The sequence below is a fragment of the Cuculus canorus genome, chromosome 23 (genome assembly GCF_017976375.1).
Source record: "Cuculus canorus isolate bCucCan1 chromosome 23, bCucCan1.pri, whole genome shotgun sequence".
In the NCBI taxonomy this organism is placed as follows: Eukaryota; Metazoa; Chordata; class Aves; order Cuculiformes; family Cuculidae; genus Cuculus; species Cuculus canorus.
The window spans coordinates 391,172-416,683 of NC_071423.1; the positions used below are offsets into that span (position 1 = coordinate 391,172).

The 25,512-nt window shown below is 48.5% G+C and overlaps 1 protein-coding gene across 4 annotated transcripts in view; it reads left to right on the forward strand.

The window, feature by feature from the left end:
* Positions 1–25,512, forward strand: part of PKNOX2 (PBX/knotted 1 homeobox 2) — a 108,496-nt gene that overhangs the window by 38,528 nt on the left and 44,456 nt on the right. For 3 of the 4 annotated variants that reach the window (XM_054086864.1, XM_054086863.1, XM_054086865.1), the window contains 2 exons: positions 19,799–19,853; positions 25,108–25,248. The gene's annotated coding sequence lies outside the window, so the exon portion shown is untranslated. The remainder of the gene's footprint in view (positions 1–19,798; positions 19,854–25,107; positions 25,249–25,512) is intronic. The other variant, XM_054086866.1, reaches the window with a different exon arrangement.

Consider the following 25,512-nt stretch of genomic DNA (forward strand, 5'->3'; position numbering starts at 1 on the left):
ATTGGGGCGATTAGGGAAATATCCTCTTTCCATGCAGGAGAATTTACATTTTCCCCCTTTACTTCTCTGAAGTGAAGTCGCGCTTTCCTCCCCAGCCAGTTTTAATGAGCATTATCAATCCTAATGAATGTATTTTCATCTTCACTTTATTGGCTTGGTTTTTATTAAGGAAGGGGTGAAAAACGCATACAGGAAAATACTCAGGATGGGGAAAGGCACTGGATTTTCTCTGCGAGGATGATGCTCAATAAGGAAAATCCCAATTTTTTTTGCCGCTGGGAGCATCTGAACTATTTTGGAGCACTGAAAGCATCGCTGGAGCGAGGCAGTGGGGTTTACTGGGGGGAAAAGTAGTGGGTTTGGTGCCAGGGGTTGCAAACCACTGAGATTTTCCTCTTGTGCAAGAGCTGTCTTTTCCCAAAATCAGCTCTTTCACCTGCATCATGCAAGAATCTCCTGGGTCTCGGCATGTCGTCTCCACCTTCTCATCAGGTGGTGCTGGGAAAAGACCCTTTCAGTCCCAAAGTACCCCAGAAAAACAATGAAGCTCATGTATATATAAATACATCTATATGACATATATTAAAATATGTAATATACATAATATATTTTATATTATTTCCATTATATTATATATATTCCAATATATGGGGATAACACATACTCTTTATTGCTATCGTATCATATCATATCACGTCACGTCACATCATATCATGCCAAGGCATATATAGAATCATAGAATCATGGAATCACAGAATGGTTTGGGTTGGAAGGGACCTCAAAGCCCATCCAGTCCCACCCCTGCCATGGGCAGGGACACCTCCCACTGGATCAGGGGCTCCAAGCCCCATCCAACCTGGCCTGGAACCCCTCCAGGGATGGGGCAGCCACCACTGCTCTGGGCAACCTGGGCCAGGGCCTCCCCACCCTCAGTGTGAAGAATTTCTTCCTAATGTCCAATCTAAATCTTCCCCCTTCCAATTTAAAGCTGTCCCTCTTGTTCTATCGCCCCAAGCCCTTGGAAAAGGTCCCTCCCCAGCTTTCTTGGAGCCCCTTTCAGCACTGGAAGCTGCTCTAGGGTCTCCCCACAGCCTTCTCTTCTCCAGGCTGAACAACCCCAACTCTCTCAGCTTCTCCTCATAGCAGAGGACATCCTCCAGCCCTTGGGTCATCTCCGTAGCCTCCTCTGGACCCGTTCCAACAGTTCCATCTTCTCCTTCTTATGTTGAGGACTCCAGAACATAACGTAATGTAACGTAACATAACATAATGTAATGCAACACAACACAACAGAATAATAGATGGTATATTGAAATAATACAGAATGAATTATACATATTATCATATAGGGGAAAAAGACTCTAAAGTATTTATTTTCCCCATATATCATATCATGGCATGGCATGGCATGGCATGTCACATCACGTCACGTCACATCACATCACATCGTATCACATCGTATCATATCATATCATATCATATCATATCATATCATATATCATATCATATATCATATCATATATCATATCCCGTCCCATCCCATCCCATCCCATCCCATCCCATCCCATACTATATCATCATACCTGGGATTAGTATATTATATATTATTGGAATAATAACTAAAATACTATATAATACATATACCATAATACTGTCTCTATATATACGGGAATTAGATGATGTTGTGGCCTCTCCTCTCGCTCTCTGCCATATCCAGATCTTGAATTTTCTGGCTGCATTACTACAAAGAAGACAAATTAACTCTGGCTGTACCACATACCACATCCAATCCATTCACAACACTCGCTTTGGCTTCAGCAACAGAGTTTTCCCTTCCTATGCCACCGGAAAATCATATTATTAGATACGGAGAAGGAACAGATTCCCCCCAAATCCAGGTCTCAGCTTCCCCAAAATGCAGAATGGCTGCTGGCACGGGGATGCCAGGCACAGCCTCTCTCGCTGCCCTGGACACACAGCAGATTTCTCTGATTTATGTAAAGCCCCAGCGCAGAGGAGCGTGGCTGGAGCACGGGCACTGCTGGGCGCCGCTGTTTGCACAAGTGAAGGATTATGGGGTGACAGGAAAGGGGCTCAGGGAAGCTGATTTCAACCTTTTTGACCCCAAACTGCTCTGATGAGCTTGCTTTTTTTGCTTTTCGCTGCTTTTTCTGCTTCCTTATTTAGCTTTTCTTTGCTGTTTCTTTGCTTTCCCTTCTTTTTTCCCCCCTTGCTTTTCTTTGCCTTTTCTTTGTTTTCTTTGGTTTCTTGGTTCTCTCATGAGATCCCACCTGGAGTCCTGTGTCCAGTTCTGGAATCGCAAAAATAAGAAGGAGATGGAAGTGTTATAACAGGTCCAGAGGAGGAAATGAGGGTGATCCAAGGGCTGGAGCACCTCTGCTATGACGACAGGCTGGGAGAGTTGGGTTTATCCATCCTGGAGAAGAGAAGGCTCCAGGGAGACCTTAGAGCAGGTTCCAGTACTGAAAGGGCCTCCAGGAAAGCTGGGGAGGGACTTTTTCCAAGGGCTTGGAGCAACAGAACGAGAGGGACAACTTTAAATTGGAAGGAGGAAGATTTAGATTAGACATTAGGAAGAAATTCTTCACGCTGAGGATGGTGAGGCCCTGGCCCAGGTTGCCCAGAGCAGTGGTGGCTGCCCCATCCCTGGAGGGGTTCCAGGCCAGGTTGGATGGGACTTGGAGCCCCTGATCCCGTGGGAGGTGTCCCTGCCCATGGCAGGGGGTGGAACTGGATGGACTTGGAGGTCCCTTCCAACCCAAACCATTCCATGAGTCTATAATTCTGTGATTGGTTGATTCTTTTACAAGATTGGTTGATTCTTATGGGTTTACAAAAGGCAGATCTTGCCAAACTAACCTGATCACCTTCTATGACAAAATCACTCAACTACTGGATGGGGGAAAGGCTGTGGATGTAGTCTTCTTGGACTTCAGTAAAGCCTTTGACACAGTTTCTCACAGCATTCTGCTTCAGAAACTGTCAGCCTCTGACCTGGACAGGCGCACACTCTCCTGGGTTGAAAACTGGTTGGATGGCCGGGCCCAGAGAGTGGTGGTCAATGGAGTTAACTCCAGCTGGAGGCCAGTCACAAGTGGAGTTCCTCAGGGCTCAGTACTGGGTCCAGCTCTGTTCAATGTCTTTATCAATGACCTGGATGAAGGCATTGAGTGCACCCTCAGCAAGTTTGCAGATGACACTAAGCTGGGAGGAAGTGTCGACCTGCTGGAGGGTAGGGAGGCTCTGCAAAGGGATCTGAACAGGCTGGACTGCTGGGCCGAGACCAATGGGATGAGGTTTAACAAGACCAAATGCCGGGTCCTGCACTTGGGGCACAACAACCCTATGCAGCGCTACAGACTGGGGAAGAATGGCTGAAGAGCTGCACGGAAGAGAAGGACCTGGGGGTGCTGGTTGACAGCCGACTGAACATGAGCCAGCAGTGTGCCCAGGTGGCCAAGAAGGCCAATGGCATCTTGGCTTGTATCAGAAATGGGGTCACCAGCAGGTCCAGGGAGGTTATTCTCCCTCTGTACTCGGCACTGGTGAGACCGCACCTCGAATACTGTGTTCAGTTCTGGGCCCCTCACCACAAGAAGGATGTTGAGGCTCTGGAGCGTGTCCAGAGAAGAGCAACGAAGCTGGTGAGGGGGCTGGAGAACAAGTCTTATGAGGAGCGGCTGAGAGAGCTGGGGTTGTTTAGCCTGGAGAAGAGGAGGCTGAGGGGAGACCTTATTACTCTCTACAACTACCTGAAAGGAGGTTGTGGAGAGGAGGGAGCTGGCCTCTTCTCCCAAGTGACAGGGGACAGGACTAGAGGGAATGGCCTGAAGCTCCGTCAGGGGAGGTTCAGGTTGGATATCAGAAAAAAATTCTTCACAGTAAGAGTCATTGGGTACTGGAACAGCTGCCCAGGGAGGTGGTCGAGTCACCTTCCCTGGAGGTGTTTAAGGAACGGGTGGATGAAGTACTTAGGGACATGGTTTAGGGAGTGTTAGGAACGGTTGGACTCGATGATCCAATGGGTCCTTTCCAACCTTGTGATTCTGTGATTCTGTGATTCTGTGATTCTTTTTGGCAGAGCCGTGCAAATGGACAGGCCTCCCGTCCCATCTAGGAATTTGGGTGAAAACCACTCTTTCTTGGCACAGAGGCTCGTTTCTCCCCCAGACAGGGCTTTTTTTACTCCCTAGTTTGGGAAAAAGGACACTGGGAATGGTCATTGTGCATGCAGCAGGGCAGTGCTGACCCTCACACCTGGAGTTTTCCAGCTAGGATTTGAAAAGCATTGGTCTGAGTTTTGCAGGAAGCTTAACATGAGCCCTGGGGGCGACGGAAGGGCTGCAGAGCTCCCCAGGAAAGGGCTGGTGCAAAAAAAAATACCCAAACCCAAACACGCCTCACACTCAGAGTTGCAAAAGGCACTGGGAACCTGGAGGCACTGAACTGGGAACCTGCAGGTGCTGAACTGGGAACTGGGAACCTGGAGGCACTGAACTGGGAACCTGGAGGCACTGAACTGGGACCCTGCAGGTGCTGAACTGGGAACTGGGAACCTGCAGTTACAGCACTGGGGACTGGGAGCCTGCACGTGCTGAACTGGGAGCCTGGAGGCACTGAACTGGGAACCTGCAGGTGCTGAACTGGGAACTGAGAACCTGCAGGCACCGAACTGGGAACTGGGAACCTGCAAGTGCTGCTCTGGGAACTGGGAACCTCCAGGCGCTGCACTGGGAACTGGAAACCTGCAGATGCTGCACTGGGAACCTGCAGGTACTGCACTGGGAACAGGAAACCTGCAAAAACTGCTCTGAGAACCTGCAGGCTCTGCTTTTCATCCCATCACAAACCCTTCCCGCTTTCAGTCTCAGGTCCTGGTGTAAAGCTGATTTATTGCTGCCACCAGCAAATTAATTCCAGTAACTCCGTCTTTTGCTGCTGTGAGGAATTCCCTCTCCTGTGTTGCCTTTGGAACTCCAGTTCAGTGCTGGGAATGTCTCTCAGCACGGGGGATTTCCCTTGCTTCCCTTCCATCCCAAACCCTTTCATCACTGCTCACAGTTCCCCCCTGCCCCTCCCCTTGCTGCCACTCCACATTTGTAGCTTATTATGATGTGAAAAGTCATGGTTGTCCTCTGCGTATGGTTTTCCCTGCTCGGGCTGAGCAGTTCCACAGCCACCGACTCCTAAAGCTGCTTTAAGCCTGGTCGAAGCCCTCGATGCTGCTGGAAAAGGGGCTGCTCTGGCCGAGCCCTGTTAGCGCTCTGGCCCTATTTGTGCATCTGAATATTTGTTAATGGATGGCGGTTTTGTTTGAGGAAATCAAATGAAGCCTCGTGAGTTGTTTTTTCTGTTTTGCTTAGGGATATGATTCAGTAGTGGACAGGAATGGTTGGACTTGATGATCTTGAAGGTCTTTTCCAGCCAAGGGATTCTGTCTGTTCGCCCTGGAGCTGAGCTCCACTGGGATATGTCCTGGAGCTGATGCCGAGCACTGGCTCTGAGGCCAGGCCGGATGGGGGCGGGATCCCAGAATTCGGAATTAACCCTTATTGTTAATTTGAACCTCTTGAGGTTCAACAATGCCAAGGACGAGGTCCTACATCTGGGTTAGGACGATCTGGGATTTCATTACAGGATGAGGGGCAACATTATTGGAGCAGCCCTGAGGAGAAGGACTTGGGGTGCTGGGGGAGGAGAGGCTCCACATGAGCCGGCAACGTGCGCTCAACAGCCCAGAAACCAACCGTGTCCTGGGCTGCATCCAAACCAATGGGACCAGCAGGGCGAGGGAGGGGATTCTGCCCCTCTGTTCTGCTCTGGTGAGACCCAACCTGGAGCCTTGTGTCCAGTTCTGGAATCTCCAACATAAGAAGGACGTGGAACTGTTGGAACAGGTCCAGAGCAGGTCATGGAGGTGATCCAAGGGCTGGAGCACCTCACATACGAGGACAGGCTGAGAGAGTTGGGGTTGTTCAGCCTGGAGAAGAGGAGGCTCCAGGGAGACCTTAGAGCATCTTCCAGTGCTGAAAGGGACTCCAGGAAAGTTGGGGAGGGGCTTTTTCCAAGGGCGTGGAGTGACAGGACGAGGGGGAATGGCTTTAAATTGGAAGGGGGAATATTTAGATTGAACATTAGGAAGAAATTCTTCACTCTGAGGATGGGGAGGCCCTGGCCCAGGTTGCCCAGAGCAGTGGTGGCTGCCCCATCCCTGGAGGGGTTCCAGGCCAGGTTGGATGGGGCTTGGAGCCCCTGATCCAGTGGGAGGTGTCCCTGCCCATGGTACGGGGTGGCACTGGGTGGGCTTTGAGGTCCCTTCCAACCCAAACCATTCAATGATTCTATGATTTTATGATTTTAGAAAACTCATTATAAATGTCATCCTGCTTTTTAAATGCATCCAGCTGTGGAAAAATGTCTGTAAGGGCGCAAAACTGGTTGGATTGCTTGAAATTCAGATTTCTACTCCCAAACCCCTGACCCCACCAAAATGTAGATGCCAAAACTTGTGTTTCAGAACCGGAATTAATGCTGGGTTCAATTCTGGTCTTTTCAGGCTTGGGAGTTTATGTTCCTTAGGCAACAAGTATTTTTATCCTCTTCAATTGACATTCTACGCAATGGAGTGAAGGGGAAATCTCTTCCCTTCTGAGTCCCGCAAAGGTGTTGGCGTCATAGAATTATAGAATCACTTGGGTGGAAAAGCCCTTTGAGCTCATCAAGGTCAACCGTCCCTGTCCTCTATTGAACTATCCTTGAGCATCTCATCTGCCCAGCTTTTAACTCCTCCAGGGGTGGGGACTCCACCACCTCCCTGGGCAGCCTCTGCCAGGGCTCGAGAACCCTTTTGGTGAAGAAATATTTCCCGATGTCCAACCTAAACGTGCCCTGGTGCAACTTGAGGCTGTTACCTCTCATCTTGTCCCTTATCACTTGGGAGGAGACACCAGCAACCTCAAAAGATCCTCCTTTGAGGGAGTTGTAGGCAGTGATAAGATCTCCCCCACTTTAATACATATATATTAATTGATTTTTAATATTAATTTTTTGCCATGATGGGTTTTTTTGCCATGATGGACTCTTCTGGCACCACCCAGCTCCTGCCCACTGGTGAAGGCACTGAATTAAGCACAAATTAAAGATTATTATGGTGTATTTTTTTCTCTCGCCTGGCTCAAACAATGCTGTTGGCATAGAAACAGCCTTTGTGGAAAGGTCACCTGCGAGGAGGGGGGTTTGGGTATAATTCAAGGAGATTACAGGGGATTAGGGTGCACTTATAGATATATTTTATAGAGAGAGGGGGTGCACAGATCTGGCGTCTCTGTATACGTGCATATACACTGCTGTGGGCATGCGTGCCCAGATATATATGTATTTTTTTTTTTAAGGAACTGTGATGAAGGAGCAATATCTAGGGTTGCAGAATTACAAAGTCTATGATAAAGGTTTTATTTTCTTCCCATTTTTTTTTCCCCATTCCCCCCCCTCCCTACCACACGCGCTAGGGCGATATCAGAGCAGAGCGCTTCTCCTCTGTGTTTTTTGCTTGGCTTTAATTAAACCTCAGGCAGGGCTGGCAAAATGTGGCGAGGCGAGATAATTGCGCTTATTCCCCGCGCGGGGCTGGAGCCCAAGCTTGGGGGGAGAAAAGACAAAAAAGAAAACAAAAAAAAGAGAATTTTGGGGGTGATGCAGAGGTGACAGGGGTGTCCGAGCCCAGGATGATGGAGCTTTGGGATGGAAAACTTGCTTTACAGACCAGCAGTGGCTCCAAAAGCGCTGGTTTGGATCGCATTCTGTAATGCTGCAGTTTTACGTCTGCTGCTGGAAGCGGAAAAATGAGTGAAAATTTGATTTTTAAGCAGCAACCAGCCTGGTTCCCTTCCCTTCCCTGATCCAGTGGGACGTGTCCCTGCCCATGGCAGGGGGTGGAACTGGATGGGCTTTGAGGTCCCTTCCAACCCAAACCATTCCATAATTCCATGATTCAATGAATAACCAGCAAAAGGGTTTCTGAGAATCTGCAATAACAACAATCCGTCTTTCTCTTTTCTTCTCACGCAGTGATCCCAGACCATGGGAGCAAACACTGGGATCACTTTTTGGTGATTACTGCTTGTCAGAAAATATTATTTGCATCCTGGAGGAAATATTCCTGGAGGAATGGTTGGACTCGATGATCCATTGGGTCTTTTCCAACCTAGTGATTCTATGATTCTATGATTACATTTCAACTTTGTTTTCATTCAAAGAAGTCAAAATATTGATTTTTTTAAATATCTATTGAATATTTTCTTCATGATGGAATTCCAAAAGTGTTTTCTGTTTGGACAGACGGAAGCAAAATACTATCAGTGCTGTCAGCAGACGTGAAATGTTGTGACATTTTGAAATGTTATTTTCCCATTGATATTTCAACTTAAAACACCATTAAAATGGCAACAAGTGAAGCTGTTGGTACAAACCAAAACTGAAATTTCATGGAGGCATTTCAAAACTTCCCATTTTTCTCCGTTCTGAACAAGCGCTTTGGAAAAGAAGCATTTATTGCTGAAGAAATCAAATATTTCTCTCCTCCCCTCCCCCCCCCCATTTTGTTTTTAAGTAGTCCTGACCACTTTACTGGAGGAAACTGGTCACACGGCTGGACCTGCTCTGGCTGCCCACGTTGATGGGAATGGGACAGGAAGGACAGGAAGGAAAGGGCTTTTTCCATCTAATTGCAGTATCAGATAAATCATGGAATCATGGAATGGGTTGGGTTTGAAGGCACCTCAAAGCCCATCCAGTCCCACCCCCTGCCATGGGCAGGGACACCTCCCACTGGATCAGGGGCTCCAAGAACCATCCAACCTGGCCTTGAACCCCTCCAGGGATGGGGCAGCCACCACTGCTCTGGGCAACCTGGGCCAGGGCCTCCCCACTCTCACAGGGAAACTTTTCTTTGTAAGATCTCACCTGAATCTCCCCTCTTTCAGCTGAAAACCATTCCCTCTCATCCTCTCCCTGCACTCCCTGATCAAGAGCTCCTCCCCAGCTTTCCTGGAGCTCCTTTCAGCACTAGAAGCTGCTCTTAGGTCTTCTCCAGGCTGAACAACCCCAACTCTCTCAGCCTGTCCTTGTACTGGAGGTGTTCCAGCCCTTGGATCGTCTCCATGTCCTCCTCTGGACTTGCTCCAACAGATCCATGTCCTTCTTGTGTTGAGGACTCCCCCAAGTCAGTCACATCAGCTGAAACCCCCCAGATTTGTATTCATTCCCATGCTGGTTGATGGCCAACGATACTGGAGGTGGGATGAGCCTATTCAGTGGGGAGCAGCTGTGTAGGAGATCAGCCAATAATATCTCAACAGAGCGATGAAAAGCTACAGCAACTCTCAAAAATCACATTTACTCTTAGATATCTGAGTCCTCGCAGCTCCTGTTTCATGGTAAATAACAGAGGGCCGACATCAAGAGCTGATAATCCAGCGTGTCCAGTGCAAGTGACTGGACGGCAAGTTGATCGTGCAGTGTGTTGACTCATATCAGTTTCCAGTTAGTTTGCTTCTTTTTCTGATTTAGTGGGTAGTTTTTGAGTTGGTTGTGGTTTTGTGTGGGTTTTGGGGATCTTGGAGCTTCCTCAGGGCAAGGCAGCCGTCAGGAGGGGGAGAGGCAGGGAGAGATTTGCCAGTCACGGTGATTTGGGTGTTTTACCTGATACTGATGGAAGGATTGCAACAAGGCTGGGAGTGGTGGGAACGGGTCTTCTCATGGATTGACATGGTTTTAGTAGGAGAAACAGCATTGCTAAATACCCAAAAGGTGATGAGCACCTGGAAGGTGGGAGAATGTTCTTATTCCATCACTCTGACAGAGAAATATAGAAAACCTCTTATTTGGGGGATGGATTTGGATCCTCCAGTGCAGATCAGCATCTCCTGAGTGGGAATCCACACTTCCTTCCCTGAGAAAGGCTCGTTTCTGCCTTCTGACTTCTTCTCCTAAGTGGCTCCTCTTGGAATAGACTTTGTGTCCTCTTCCCACAAATCAGAACTAAGGAATATCTAATAAAGAGGTGATGAAGGCTTTGGGAAAATTTCTGTATAAAAAATTGCTATTTCCACTGGGTCACTCGATGGCTCTTTAAACCTTCTTGAGTGTGATAAAAACTGATGGCCAGGCCTACAGCTGCAGAGTGCTCCTTCCAGCCCAAATTGTGGTGATTGTCTCTTCCTGTGGATTTTTTGCAGTATCTGAAGTCACTTTATAGCGGCATTTGGTTTTATGGCAGTGCTCGGGCAGTTGTCTTGAGTCCTGCTTCTGCATAGCAGGGTTGGCTTCTCTCTGAAGGACCAATGCGTTGCTCATTGCTGTTGTGGTCATCAAGGCAAGATTAGCTTCTCTCTGGAGTCAATGCGTTACTTGTTGCCATTTTTTAATAACTGCTCAAATAAATCCGTGTCAGTAAATGCTTCATAACTGCGGTTTATTGGGGAAACATCTATTTTCAAGCCAGGCTTTGCTTTTTTCTTGCTTTGAATTTGGCTAAAAATGGGGAAATTCTCAAATTCCATGGAAATGAAAGCGCCAAAAGCTGATGATCTTGGAGCATCTTAATGCTGAGTTTCCGGATATGGACTTCGTGGCTTTCATAATGTTCTTTGAATATTAATAACAAACAAGCGTGGATCAGTGCAAATCAACTGGTGAACAGCATGGGTTAACACCACTCCCAATGCTCATGGTTACTCTCAAATTGCCAGATTTCATTGTGATGGAAAAAATCCTGAAAATATGCTTATTTCCATGAGAAGGACATTGATCTGTTGGAGCAAGTCCAGGGTAGGCCATGGAGATGATCCGAGGGCTGGAGCACTTCCGCTATGGGGACAGGCTGAACGAGTTGGGGTTGTTCAGCCTGGGGTTGTTCAGCCTGGAGAAGGCTGCGGGGAGATCTTAGAGCAGCTTCCAGTGCTGAAAGGGGCTCCAGGAAAGCTGGGGAGGGGCTTTTTCCAAGAGCCGGGAGTGATAGGACAAGGGGGAATGCGAAGATTGAGATTAGAGATTAGGAAGAAATTCTTGAAGCTGAGGGTGGGGAGGCCCTGGCCCAGGTTGCCCAGAGCAGTGGTGGCTGCCCCATCCCTGGAGGGGTTCCAGGCCAGGTTGGATGGGGCTTGGAGCCCCTGAGCCAGTGGGAGGTGTCCCTGCCCATGGCAGGGGGTGGGACTGGATGGGCTTTGAGGCTTCTTCCAGCCCAAACCATTCCAGGATTCTCTGATTTCCTGGAACTGCAGTTTTTGTGGGAGACCCTTTGTCTCTCCCTTGTGACTTTTTCGCAGCGAGCGCAGAGGTCAGTGGTAACACCTCGCACCGAGGTGTGTGGAGCACACGCAGCTCAAATCTATCATGGCTTTACGGAAGGCTATTAATAGTTTATTAACTCAGTTTAAACTCAGCCTAAATGCTCCCGGTGTGCTAAGTGTCTCTGCATAGAAATTATTAAGAAACGAGATTTTTAATGGAATTCCAGAGCAGTTCCAGGGCACGTTTGCAGCCCGCGCTGGGCTCTGCATAGCCACGTTTCTGCCAATATTCATAGGATCATGGAATCATGGAATGGTTTGGGTTGGAAGGGAGCTCAAAGCTCTTTCAATTCCACCCCCAGCCATGGGGAGGGACACCTCCCACATTCCACCTTCCATGTGCAATAGAATATTGGTGAATTTTGGAGTGTGCTCCCTCTTTCCCTAAATATTGAAGCATTCCTGGGAAAGAGATGCTTCCTAGGCAGTTGTTTCAAGGATAATTTCTTGTGAGCCAAGCCAAAGCCTGGGGTTTTGGATGAGGGATGTCAAGCGGGCTGTCGTTTGCAGGGATAAATACTGGAAGCTGTTTGTCTCGTGGCAACTCCAGTCGGTGGCAAGCCCCGAATTTTAGAAATCTACTCCTATAACAAGCAGAGAAGAGGTTTTCCAGGCTGCTCCTGCCTGTGGGAACCTCAAAGTTTGAGGGAGGGCTCATGGATGGTGAGAAATTTGCTGCTGCCAGAAGATTTGTGCCCCAGAGATGGGAACTTGCCCATCTCTATTTGCTTTTCTTGCTGATATGAGCCAAAGGGGGAATCCCATCATTTGATCCCGAGCACTTTCTTCCTGCCAAACACAGAAAAGATGATTTTTTTGAGTTCATTTTCTGCCCTCCTGCCACTCTGCTCTGATGTTTCTTTGTCTCCCGTCAGTCCCTGGGTATCAAGAGTCACGCCGGGACATTAATATTGATGGGGACCTCTGTTATTAGGAGCTGCATTTCTGAGCATGCCTGGCAGCATATAAATACTATTACTGGGTAATTAGTGAGCATCAAGCTGAGTTTGGATTGAGCAGGGCTTGCTGTCCTACTTTCGGTTGTTTTTTCTTTTCTTGTGCTGGATTGTTGGGGTTTTGCCCCAAGTCGGAGGCAGAGAAATGGAATTCCCAGCTTGGGAGCACCTGGATGCTCAATGAAACAAAAAGAAGCAAAACAGAGAGGAAAAACTGGAAGGAAAAAGCTCTTCCAGTTTTTTTTTCTGCTTGAAACCCTCCTGTATTTGAAATGCAAAATCACTTTTGAGTTTCTTATCCTTTTTTTTTCCTTTTTGGGGATTGCTTCAGTCTCTTCTTGCCAGGGTGGAGGTTCAAGTTCTCTGCCCATGATCCCACTTTGATTTTGCTCCTGAAATCTTGTAAGAATTTGGGAAAACAGTAGTAACTCCAAAGGGCAAATGCACCTGAGCTGCTCTGGGTGGATACACCTGAGAAATGGGTGCTCCTTGCATTCCCTCACTCCCCAGCCCTTTCTGGATGGGGAAAACCCTCTTATTTTCCTCCTCTCCCTTCTCCCCAGTAAATACAAGAAGGGTTTTTCCATCCAAACAGAGATGAGGAGACATCCCAGGGTTGTGGCTCTGCCACCAGATTCTTCCCTTTATCCCATTGCGGGGCTTCGATTGAAACTCCATGTGAATAATTCAGGGGCATTTTGCATCTTTTATACCTCTGAACTTCACTGACAGGGGGGTTGAGATGCCGCCGACTGCGAAACAGCAGCTGAAAATGCAAAAAACCCTCAATTTTGCATGAGCTCCAAGGGCTGTGGATGGGGAGCCGGGCTGTGCCGGGAAAGCCTTGGAACTCTGGGAGGTTTAACACAGTTGTTTTATGTGTTAGCGCTGGAGAAAGGGCGGCTGTGGAGAGCGCAGCTTGCGCCTGGGGTTTCCCCGCATGGAAGCTTTAGAAAAGCAGGGAGGTGTGAGGTTTGTGGGGAGGCATCAGGTAAATCAGCAGAGTGTGCGCAGCTGGGGTAAATCCCTGTGCCTGGGGTAAATTCCTGCACCTGGGGTAAATAACCCATTTGGCTGGGGTAAATCCATGTGCATGGGGTAAATCCCCGTGGCTGGGGTAAGTAATCATTGTGGCTGGGGTAAATCACTGCACCCGGGGTAAATAATCCATGTGGCTGGGGTAAATCCCTGTGGCTGGGGTAAATAATTCGTGTGGCTGGGATCAGTCCGTGTGCATGGGGTAAATCCCTGTGGATGGGGTAAATAATCATTGTGGCTGGGGTAAATCACTGCACCTGGGGTAAATAATCCATGTGTCTGGGGTAAATCCTTGTGGCTGGGGTAAATAATTCGTGTGGCTGGGGTCAGTCCATGTGCATGAGGTAAATAATCCCTGTACCTGGAGTAAATCCCTGTACCTGGGGGAAATCCCTGCATCTTGTTACAGCTGGTGTAAATCAGTGCAGCTGGTGTAAATCAGTGCAGCTGGTGTAAATCAGTGCAGCTGGGGGCAAATTGCTGCAGTTCACTGCTTTGGGGTAAATATCATTTACTTTCTCTGGGGTAAATCACTCCAGTCCCTGCACCCGGGGTAAATCCCTGCATCTTCCGGTCTTTGGGGGTTGCATCACTGCCCCCCACTGCCCCCAGGGGTGCAGCCTCCCCTTCCTGCTCTGCTCTGAGTCCTCCCTGCGTTACCATCCCTATTTTTTTCACTGCGGCTCCGTCGCTGGCTTTCCCTCACCATGGGAGTGTTTTGGGTCAAATCCTCCTGTTTTCAGGGCTCTTCATCACTTCAGGCGTTCGGTAGGTTGGCTGGAGGGGGTGTATCCCCCCGCTTTTGGATGCCTGAGGAGGACTTTCCCTCTCACGGGGCTGGGCTCTGGCCGGGCGGCCGCCTCGACCTGCTGAAAAAGAGTTGAAATTCCCAATTCATTTCTTTTCCACCACACAACCCAATCTTCCGAAGGGCCTTTCCTCGCAGCTGCAGAGCCGTTTAATGCATCAGAGCCATTTCCAATTAGCGATGGGGCCGTTAATGGCCCGATGTGGGGCTCAGACGTGGGCGGTGGGATTCGGTTTGGACGTTCAGGTTGGAATTTTGGGCTGGATTTGCCCCCAGAGGCAGCAAATTGTGTTTGGGAAACGTCAGCTCCATCTCCTCAGCCCCTTTGTCACACGGAAAGCGCAAACCACAGCCCACCCATGGGGCCGTGCTGCCCTGCTACCGCTGAACGGCTCCTGAGGTCCTGTCTGGGATATGAAACATGCTGTAAAAGGAATATATTCCAGATGTCCCCACAAACCCCCCCTCTCGCCTTCGCCGTCCACCTGAAGGCAGCCAATGCGGTGAGGTTCCTCGGTCCCTGCTGCCTTCCTCGCTGCCCAAAGGAGCAGGATGGTAGCCCACTCGGGGTTGCGATTGCCATCGCTGGAGCAGGTTGATGCCTCCAGGACTGCGTGGGTGAGATGTGCAGCCAGTGATGTCCCATGGGACTGGGAAAGGGGTCTCCATCCTTGGGTTTTGGGGCTCTTCAGCCTTCGGGCTGGAGGAGATTTCTCTCCTTGGAAGGTCTTCATTCTTAGGTTGGGGAAACCCCATTGCTGGAGCATGGGGTATCTCCATCCTCAGCGTTGTGAGGGTCCTTCGCTTTTCGGGATCTACGTTCTCAAGGCTGGGGTGATCCCCATACTTGGGGTTAGGAGAATCTCCACCCTTGAGGTCTGGGGGTCTCCATCCTTGGGTTTTGGAGATCACCTGCAGAGATGAGAGTTCCCCATCCTTGCGGTCAAGGCAATTCCCATCCCTGCTATTAGGAGGATCTCCATTTTTTTTCTTTTGTGGTGCTCCATCCGTAAGGCTTGAGTGTCTTTACCTCCAGATCCAGGAATGTGTGTGACCATACTTGGCTTATGGGGTTCTTCCTTGGGTTTTGAGGAGAATCTTCATGCACGGGGATGGGAAATCTTCCTCCACGGAGGATCTCCATCCATGGAGGGGAGGACCACCGTCCTCCATCCTGGATGAAGCCAGGACCCATGATATCCTCCATACCACAATACCCACCCTGTGAAGGAGCCATGAGCTCTTGCCCTTGGATGACTGCAGTTTTGAGGTAGTGGGAACGCGTACCATGAGCAGGGCACGTTCCTTCCTCCCAGCCAGCTCAACAAGCGTGACCTTAGTTTACTTAAAAGCTCCACACAAAACACATCAGGGGAGTGTTTGCTGTTGAATGGGGTATTTCCAGGAGACATGGGCAACAGTTTCTTGGGTGCCCTCTGTCTCAGGACCCATTTGGCTGGGAGGATGACAGAAATGATGAATAAAGGCAGTGCAGAAAGCGATGAAGTAGGTACAAAAGCTAAAATTACTATTCATCGCTAATATGTTGCATGGCACTAATGAATTTTTAAACAGCCTCACTGGGGACCTCATTGCTAAAACATGATGTTTTCTCCTCCGGCATCATAACTGTTAACTCAAAACAAAGCAGAAGAAAGCCAGAAAGGATGAGGACTTGCAACATCCATCAGATGGCATCTGAGCCACCTGCTTGGAGGGGACTTCTCTGATGGCCAAATCCTGCCGCTGTGCCTGGCGGCTGGGGGTGCTGTTACACCGCTTGAGGGGAATTTTTGGGAGGTGGGAAGTCAAATCTAGGATCTTTGGAGTGCAGAGGTGTTGTGTGAGCTGTGAGCACACTGGGAGTAAAAGGAAAAGCTATTTTTGTCTCTGTCCTCACCTGTCTCACTTTACCGGAGTGTGGCTTTACGGAATATTTTTAGCTGAGTTTTATTGCCGATCTTGCAAGCCTCAAACCAGGGAGGTTATTGCCATTGCACTAAGTAATGAAAGTTCTTTAACTCACTCTTTGGAAGTGCTAAGAACAGACTTTTCTGAATGTTTTCACTGTCCCTGATATCGAGATCAGCACCCAAATATATTTATTTGCCATTTCCTATCATGCGGTACAAGATCTTTGCTCCCAAGGCAGCCAAGACTGGAAATATTCTCTCCTCTGTTTATGTTTAATTCTTATTTAATTATTTGGACACTTTTCTCACCACCACCTTGACTCCACCTATTAATTCCAGCTTTATAAGTTTCTCTTTCTCCAAATGAAGGAGAATTCAGCGAGTTTCTGCAAAGCTATTTAAAAAAATGTTAAGTTTGGTGGGTTTATTTCTACCTCCCTTTTTTTTAGCCTTTTCATTTCAAAATCATAGAGTCACAAAATCATGGAATGGTTTGAGTTGGAAGGAACCTCAAAGCCCATTCAGTTCCACCCCCTGCCATGGGCAGGGACACCTCCCATTGGATCAGGGGCTCCAAGCCCCATCCAACCTGGCCTTGAACCCCTCCAGGGATGGGGCAGCCACCACTGCTCTGGGCAACCTGGGCCAGGGCCTCCCCACCCTCGTTGTGAAGAATTTCTTCCTAATGTCCAATCTAAACCTTTCCCCTTCCAGTTTAAAGCCATTCCCCCTTGTCCTATCACTCCATACCTTTTGGAAAGAGCCCCGTCCCAGCTTTCCCGTAGCCCCTTTCCATACTGGAAGGTCACTCCAAGGACTTTGATGGCTTAAGAAGAACCTTCCCTGCTGTTCTCCGGGGCTCATGGTACTGGGATCTGTCCCGAACCAAGTTGGGTGTAAAAAATGACACTTACACCATGGTGATAATATCTTTTGCTGTTGAGGAGAGGCTTTGCCGCGTGCCGGTAGCAACCATGGGCTCCCGGAGCGCTGGCACGCACCCCCCCAGACAGGGCGATTTTGGTTTCCATATGGAAAAGGGATGTGGCATCTGGTTTCACTCCCAGCAGCTGGCAGCTTGAAGCCTGTGTTTTACGCGGTGCAGAGTAAAGAGAAAATAAAGTGTCGAATTGTTTGGCATTATCAAGGATTTCTGCTCCCCAGGACTCCTGCATAAAGAGATGGAAATTTTAGCTGCTGGAGCCAAGAAACACACAGAAGTATATGAATTTATTACATTTTATCTCATTCCCCTGCAAACAGCGCTGGAAATGTCAAAAGATCATCTATTGTTTCATCGTTTAGAAGGAATTTTTGTTTTCTAGTTGTAATTTCTTTGATGCATGGCTGTGGGGAAGGAAGAGAAACTGGAGCAGGAGGCGGTGGGGCTGCGGCAGGTTGAACGTGCGGGTTTGGCCGCCGAGCCGCGTGCATTTAAATTTCTCACATCCCAGGTTTTTAATTTAACAAATGTAATTAAGGCTGGGGTAGGTACTCGGATTATTCATTTACTCCAGATGGAAAAAAAAATAAAATAAAATGAAATTGAATGCAAATTCCGTAATCAGACGTGAAGTTGAGGATGTCGGACGTGATGGGGAAGTGTCAGCACATTAATCGGACTGCTTTCCCTAAACAGCCCCCAAATCGAAGAGCCGGGGATTATTTGAATAATTGAGGTGGCATTTGATAAGATATCTGATTGCTGATATCTCCTTAAGAGGGAGCCCTAATTGTAATTCTCCATCAAGAAGGATTAATCTACGTAACAGGGTGCGCTGGGAATAGTGCGGTGTCAGGCTGCCTTCCGTGTAGTTTGGTCTCTTATCGAGGGCTGCTGAGTCCAGGGAAGGTGCTCGAGTGCTTTGTCGCCTCTCCTGTTACTTTATACTCCTGTTACTCCTACGTGAGGTAGGAGGTTGTCACGGTTCAGCCCCAGAGTTCCAGGCTTCCAGGGCTGCCTCAGTCCCAGCAGCGTTGCCCATGACCTCCAGTGTCGGGTCTGTATTTTGGAGGTGCCTCCCATCATTGGCGAAGGATCCATCGTTTCATTTTGATGCTGGTGTCCTCAGGGCACAATTAACCCCTTTGCTCCCTGTAAAATGGGGACGAACTGTCACAACTTCAGCAGAAGACCCTATTAGAGGACCATGACTCCATCCACAACCCTGGTGCGATGGGACCTGTGCTTGGTGCTCTTGGAAAGCCATTGGGGGTCCATGGACTCCCAGCTCAACCTTGGCTGGGGTAGCAAGAGGAGCTTCCACCTGATCTGGCAGCAAGCACTTGGTTGTAATCATAGGTGGCTTTTCTTGCATTTCCTCAGCAGTTTTACATTCCCATAAGAGAAATATCGTTTCTATGGAGTCCTTTTCACTGCCAGCACCATTTGTTCCACTTGAAACAAGACATGACAGCCTGGGTAGATGCAGATGGAAATGTTTTGCTGTGAGGGTGGGGAGGCCCTGGCCCAGGTTGCCCAGAGCAGTGGTGGCTGCCCCATCCCTGGAGGGTTTCCAGGCCAGGTTGGATGGGGCTTGGAGCCCCCGGTCCAGTGGGAGGTGTCCCTGCCCATGGCAGGGGGTGGGACTGGATGGGTTTGAGGTCCATTCCAACTCAAACCATTCTGTGATTCTATAATCCTGTGACTTTGCTTCTTGGATCCCACGCCTGGGGTGATGTCAGGAAGGATTTAAAGTGGGTTGAAAATCCAGAGTCATAAACAAAACATCATCACAGTCTTTCTTTCTCTCCTCCTCTATCTGGCAGCAAGTGAGAAAAGAAAAGGCAACAAGAGATGAAAGAGGGCAAAGGGATGAAGCTTGAAAGATCTCTTTTTTTCTGAATATGAATATTTTGAAACAAAATGTAAATGTGACAGAAAAAGAAAGTGTGTTGGAGAGAAAATATTCATGAGCCCTACCTGTGATCATTGGGTTGCCCAACAGTGGAGAGGATGGATTACGTTTCTCCTGTCTCTAAAATAAAGCCAAAAGTGAAGATTTCTTATTTCTTCTTTTCTCCCATCCCTCTCCTGGATGGGTGGGTCAGTCCCCGGGGATGTATTTTTAGCCAAGCTCTGAGCAGTGCATTTGAGCCAGAAACAGGAGATTTCCCCTCAAAATCAGCCCAACTTAAATCACTTGAGATAAGTTGGGCGTTATCTTAAGGTTGCAAATTGCTTGTTTGCTCCTCCAGCTGGAGCTGTTAATTCAGAACAATTAACGCGCCGTTTAAAACAGAGATGGAAGCATCTGGAGGTGGTGCCAGGGAAAAGATCTTGTTTGGGATGGAGAGACCCGTTTTATAAAATCAGTTTGTCTTTCTTTTGAGGTTATGGGAGACTGGGGGGTTCTGGGGAGTGAGGTGAATACCAGGGGGGTTATCCCCCAAACCTCTGTTGAATGCTAGATTGAGTGATGCTCAAAGCAAGAGCCAGCGAGGTCTCTAGACCCACCTGGATATAAAAATGGGGTGAATTCACCGTGGAGAAAATGCCGTCACCACCCTGTCCCTGCTTAAAATATTTCTTCTTGGCAAAGAAATAATGAATTCTAAAAACAATCCTAAAACACTGCCTAGTTTTTTTTGACGGGCTTCTTTTGCAATGGCCACAAAACGCCACTCAGGCTCCATCCCTTAAGCCCTTTTGCGGCATCATTTTGGGTCCCTGCCATCTGCTTGATCTGATTGCCTTTTGGTTTTTTTATGCAGGTGAAGAGCAAAAGCCTAAATCTGGAAAATAACCCCCAAAATACACCAGCAGTAGGTGAGTTCAACCTGCTTAATGTATTCCTGGGCCAAGGAGCGGGAGGTGAGCTCTTTGCTTTTGGGCGAGGGTATAGCACGGGGTGTGACTGTTAGGGGATGCTGAGTAAAACACTGCAGTGATGAAGATGTGGTGTTCTTGTAGCCACATGGTGGTTTATGGGGTGATCCGTCCTGCCTTCTATCCTTGAACCCGTGGATGTTTGCATCTGTGCATCCATGCATCTCTTAATCTCTATATCCTTGCATCCATGTATCTCTTCATCCCTACAGCTCTGCATCCATCAGGTTTGGTCATGTGCCTCTGACCAGAATTGCACACAAAATTTTATTATAAGGACCCAAGAATTTGTTTTTCATGGGAAAAAAACCCCCAAATCTGAACACTTTCCCTCCAGCCTTTATAGGACTCAGCACGACCCAACAGGCAGCAGCTTTTTGCATCCCCTCAGATGATGGAAAAATCATAGAATCACAGAATCATGGAACGTTTTGGGTTGGAAGGGATCTCAAAGCCCATCCAATCCCAACCCCTGCCATGGGTAGGGACACCTCCCACTGGATCAGGGTCTCCAAGCCCCATCCAACCTGGCCTGGAACCCCTCCAGGGATGGGGCAGCCACCACTGCTCTGGGCAACCTGGGCCAGAGCCTCCCCACCCTCACTGGAAAACATTTCTTCCTAAAATCTCATCTCAATCTCTCCTCTTTCAGCTCAAAACCGTTCCCCCTCTTCTTATCCCGCACTCCCTGATCAAGAGCCTCTCCCCAGCTTTCCTGGAGCCCCTTTCAGTACTGGAAGCTGCTTTAAGGGTTCTCTACAAGATGTTCTAAGCTGGCACTGGGATTTCAGTTCTGGGGACCCCCTGCAGCATGAGCCTCCCACAAACCTGCATTCACCTGAGCTGTGAAAGCCAAGGTCGCCTTTAAGAGCTTTCTCTGCAAACCCTTCCCTGTTATCCCCCATCCGAGGATGGATGGAGGCAGCATTGGCAAATCTGAATAACTAATCAGCGTCCTCATTAACCCCCCGCCGGGATGCTCAAACATTCACTTTGCTGTTTGTGAAGCAGAAAAAAATAAAAAAGAAGGAAAAAGGAGGAAAAAAACCCAAACCCACAACTCAGCCCGCATTAAAATTGATGTGTTATTAATCCCACTGTTCCATCCCTCACGGCTATGGAGGTTTCCTGTGTCTCGCCCGAGGCCGACCAGAGTGGTGTTGCCTCGGTGGGGCACTTTCCCTTCCCATTATTTATCGGTGCGCTGTAGCAAGGCTGCTTTTGTTCCCTGTGCCCAGATGTGCCCAGATGTTCTCAGCCAGGAGGGGCAGTGTTGGGTATTTCCATATGTGCCCCCTTTGCAGAACACGCTTCATCTACAGTTGGGTTCCAACCATGGACTTGTCTCTCATGGACCACGTTTTGTGGCCAAATGGCTTTGCTTTTGCAGAAACGTGGGCACACATCAAATCTTTTCACTCTCTCTGAGCAAGGATGGGGTTTGTGGATTTCCAGGATTAACTTGTGGGATTGGGGTGTTGGAAGGATGAAAATACCGTATTGCTCTTCATACTTCCAAGCAGCCCCACCTTGCCCAGACGGTGGAGATGCTGCAGGAATTGGACCGATGGGAAAGCACCACCACATCCAAGGGGGTTGTGTCAATGGTCCTCACTGCAGATGGCAGTGGCTGTTGCCAAAGTGCTCGGAGATCCAGAGCAGGCCACAAAGATGATCCAAGAGCTGGAGCACCTCCTATATGAGGACAGGCTGGGGTTTTTCAGCCTGGAGAAGAGAAGGCTGTGGGGAGACCTCAGAGCAGCTTTCAGTGCTGAAAGGGGCTCCAGGAAAGCTGGGGAGGGGCTCTGGATCAGGAAGTGCAGGGATAGAACAAGGCAGAATGGTTTTGAGCTGAAGGAGGGGAGACTGAGATGAGATCTTAGGGAGAAATGTTCTCCTGTGAGGGTGGGGAGGCCCTGGCCCAGGTTGCCCAGAGCAGTGGTGGCTGCCCCATCCCTGGAGGGGTTCAAGGCCAGGTTGGATGGGGCTTGGAGCCCCTGATCCAGTGGGAGGTGTCCCTACCCATGGCAGGGGGTGGGACTGGATGGGCTTTGAGGTCCCTTCCAACCCAAACCATTCCATGGTTCTGTGACTAAGAGAGCACCGTCAGGATCCTGTGCATTGGGAAGGCAGACTGGGGGCCTTGCACAACGCAGACCTCTTGCGCCAAGAAGGACATTGCATTCATGGAATTAAACTGTTGCTTTTCTTTTTTTGGGGGGAGCTTTGAGGTCCCTTCCAACACAATCAACACCATGATTCTGTGATTCTATGATCCTTAAAGAGTTAAACTGAAAATTTGAGTTTGATTCCTGCATCTGTAGTGTTTTGCACGCGTACAGAGGTTCTTTGGTTGCCTCCATGGGTGTAGAGGTGGAGCCCAGTCCAGTTTGCTCCCGAGTGTAGCACAGGGAATAAAAATAATTCAGCAAAACCTTGCAGCATTTTTAGGGATTTCACTGGTTTGAGGTTTCCAGTTCAGTCTGAGGAGCTGGCATTAAATTTATTAAAAAATGAGAGTACCATTAAAGAGCACTGATGTGGTGAGGGTGGAAGTGTCATGATCTGCTGCAAACTTGGTGACACACCAGGAGAAGCCTTATTTTTCTGAAATCTTAGACTTTTTGCAAAAATCCTGGATTTTGTTTTGCTAAATGTCAGCTTTATTAGCATTCTCCTACACTTAATTAAATCTTTATTAACAAGGATGCCCTTGGCTTTTTGCAACCCAGGTACAGGATGAGGTCCTGGGGTGCTGGGCTCCCAGCTCTACTGTTGCATTTTATTCAGATCAAGTAAATCAGAATTTAGGGGACTTTTGGGGATTTGTTTGGGCATTTTGGGAGGCTGATGGCTTGTCATAAATGGTGTCTCATTTATGGAATCATAGAATCATGGAATGGTTTGGTCTGGAAGGGACCTTACACCCATCCAGTCCCACCCCCACTACATCTGGTTCCTCCAAGCCCCATCCAACCTGGCCTGGAACACCTCCAGGATGGGGCTTCTGATGGGGCTTCTGACCCTCAGGCAGCTGCTCCATGAAACCATCAGTGCCTGTGTCACCATGGATCTTGCTGGCTTGTCTCGCCCATGGTAGAGTGTCTTGAAGGAGGCATCTCCTCCGTTCCCCTTTGTGTCAGGAGGACCTCAAAAGCCTCCACTGAACTTCAAAGGATGCCTTTTGAAACCACTACACGTGTTCACTGCCTCAAAAAGACTAATCTCCACCTGCAAAGTTGTCCCTAGTGGGGTTGGATCTTGGTGCTCTTCATGATGGGGCCAAGAATGGCCTCCTTTGTGCAGAATCTGCACAAGCCTGTATTTTTGTCCTACATGCATGCAGCATCCAAGACCTCAGCCCCGATCACCTCCAAGGATAAAAATGAGGCTACAAGAGCTCTTTTAGCACTGTCAGAGCTTTATTTATCTGCTTCTTTTCCTCCAGTCCTTGTGTTTTGTTCGAATGGTGAATTCAGATGACAAAAGTCTCTCCCATGGGATGGAAAAAAGTCTTTACAGGAGTGAAGGATTGCTGCAAAACATGAGCTTTTTCATCACATTGTAGTCAAGTCTGACGTCATCGATGTGTATTTGGCCTCAGCCCATGTGTGCTCCTCCAGGTCACAACCCCATAGGTTTTTTTTTTTTTATTCTAGATCATAAATGTCCTTAATATTTCAGCTGCTGTTGCAATGGAAGAGTTTTGGGCTCAAGGCCCTGCCGAGCACTTAGCATAACCCAGATTGTGTCTCTAAACCTCTTGGCAGGACCTACGCTTGCCTGAGAAGTCAAGAGGCATCTTGACCTTTCACTCCTTTGACCAAATTTTCCATGTTTTGGGGGTTTCTGCCCTGTTTTTGCCCTGAAATCACCCAGTTGCTTACATCTCTCCTTGGCCAACAGCATCAGTGATGTCCAGGTTTCTGGAAATGGCACTTCCTGTGCAAGCTTCCCCATCTACCTCTGTCTTTTGGACCTGTACTCTTGACTGCGATGATGGACACGTTCTGTGAGAGCACATAAATGTGAGCATTTTTATTGCAAGTGGATTGAGATGGAATTAAAACCAGGGGCAATGGTTCTTGTGTCTCCTCTGTGGCCTCACCATGCGAGCCATAGCTCTCTGTAGAGCCGTGGAGATCTGAGGAGCTCTCTGGAGGTGGTGTGCACCGTGGTAGGAGTATCAGATGTATATTGGGGATATGAAGAGCTCTGAAGAGATGATGTGTATCCAGGTACACATATCAGATGGACCTTCAAATCGGAGCAGCACAGCGGATCAAGGTGTGTACAGATATGTGCCAGCCATACATCAGCGGCCTGAGGAGCTCTGTCCCAGGTTATATAGATGAAGGTAGATAGCAGACGTATATTGAAGATGTGAGGAGTTCTCTACAGCTGATCTATATCGTGGTAGTTGTACCAGATATATAATGGAGATTGGAGGAGCTCCAGTCTGGTGACATATATCAGAGACGTAGATGTCAGATGTGTATGGGTAAGGAGCTGCTTAGAGGTGATTTATATCAAGGGGGAGAGATCCAATGGGTACTGAAGGAGTGAGTAGCTCGACAGAGATGATGTGTTCCAAGGGACATATATTCAAGATCTGAGCAGCCCTCCACCAGGAGATGTATTTCAAAGTAGATACATCAGGCAGATCTTGGGTGATGTTTATCACCTAAGATAGAGGTGATATCTGGAGGTGATGTATCTGAAGGAGCATTTATCAGATATATAATGGAGATCTGAGGGGCTGTCTAGAGGTGCTGCTCGTTCAGAGATCTGGGGAATTTTCTCTCTTTTATTCCTCTTTCGGCAGTCAGACAAAGAACACCCCTGCGGCCGTGCTGATCCTTGCTGAGCCCGTCTTCGGTTTTCCACTGGATCTGCTTAGATGGGTCTAGAAATCCCAACCTCAGCCTTCGGAAAGGCCAAATCCTTGGTAGATGCAGCATCTTCTTGAACAACCACATGGCCTTTTCCTTCCTAAATAACAGCTGGGAGCTCTCCTGGTTTTGAGTTAATGGCGCTTCTGTAGTTGGTGCCATCTGAGCCCAATGTAAAAACACTTTTACACTCAAGCGAAGATTCTAATTAACCAGGGGGATGGTGACAGCCGATGCGAAACGGGGGCACAGCCATTGCCAGTGCTGTTTCATTGCTTTTTCCCTTTTTTTCTCCTTTTCAGACCTAGGTTGTACTTCTAACCCTCAGTGGGATCCTGTGCTGGGAATCTGCCACCCTTCAGGAGACAAAAGGACCGGACAGGACCTCATTGCCCTTCATCCTCTGCAGAGAGACCTGCAACGAGCACGTCTTCATTTTCCAGGCACAACTCATTTTGACCTTTAAAAATCTGATTTAGGTTTTGCCCTTCCTTGGAGTTGTTCAGCCCTCCTGGGCAAAACTCTGGGCACCTAGCTCAGCCATCAGCCCTGCTTTCCCCTCCAAGGGGTTATTCCTACTTTAATTGTTCCTATTTTCCCCACTACCCTGAAAAGAAAGTGCATGAGGAGCAGATTTGCCCCCCAAGGCTTTGCTAGGGCTGCTGAAAGACCTTTCCTAGCGCAGAAGGCTTCGTCCTTTGCTTAAA